We start from the raw sequence: 1,119 nt of genomic DNA on the forward strand, positions 1-1,119 counted from the left end.
ACGAGGACCTCCTGTCCCGGAATCCAATCCACTTGCGATGCTTTAAGGTCATGCCAGTATTTGTTCAATTCCTGGCTAGCCTTGAGATTAGCCGTTGCTTGACCCATCATCTGTGTCATCCTCCGTCTGAGGCCTAACACATAGTCCCCCACTTGCTTGGCGGGACCGGGAGGGGTGGCTTCCAAACCTTCTCTGATCAAGGCGAGGGGCCCCCTCACGGGATGTCCAAAGAGTAACTCAAAGGGGCTGAAACCAATACCCTTTTGAGGTACCTCTCTGTAAGCAAATAGCAGGCATGGCAGGAGGAGATCCCATTTCCTCCTTAGGGGCTCTTCCAAAGCATCTAGCATGCCCTTGAGAGCTTTATTAAATCTCTCAACCGGACCATTGGTCTGGGGGTGGTAAGAAGTGGAGAACTTGTAGGTTACCCCGCACTCTTTCCACATGGTTTTCATGTAACTAGACATGAAGTTGGATCCTCGGTCAGAGACAACCTCCTTGGGGAATCCAACACGGGTGAAAATGCCCAGGAGGGCCCGGGTAACCACCTTGGCAGTAACAGTCTGAAGGGGTATAGCCTCAGGGTACCTGGTGGCATGATCTACCAAAACCAGGATGAACCGATGTCCACCTGACGTGGGAGGGTCAAGGGGACCGACAATGTCGATGCCCACCCTCTCAAATGGTGTGCCAATCACTGGCAATGGCTGCAGTGGGGCGATGACACTGCCTCCAGTCTTGCCAGACAACTGACAAGTTGGGCAGGTCCTGCAGTGGGACTCCACTTCTACTCCCATACGAGGCCAGTACAAATGGGCAGAGAGCCTCTGCTTAGTCTTATTGGTACCAAGATGACCAGCCAAGGGCACCTCATGCGCCAACTGCAGTAGGAAGGGCCTGTAAACCTGGGGTACCACCAACCTCTTGAGGGCACCAGGTTCAGGATTAGTGGGCTCACTAACAAGGAGCTCACCCTCCCAATAAACCCGGAAAGTCCTAGGCACTTCTCCTCGTGCCTGGGACAGGGCCTGGTTCCTCAGACCCTCGAGAGAGGGACACTCTCTCTGTCCTTTACAGAATTCCGCCAGGGAGCGTCCCCCTTCAGCTAACAAGCATTGA

Source organism: Ambystoma mexicanum, chromosome 8 (assembly GCF_040938575.1).
Source record: "Ambystoma mexicanum isolate Mex_15411 chromosome 8, UKY_AmexF1_1, whole genome shotgun sequence".
Lineage (NCBI taxonomy): Eukaryota > Metazoa > Chordata > Amphibia > Caudata > Ambystomatidae > Ambystoma > Ambystoma mexicanum.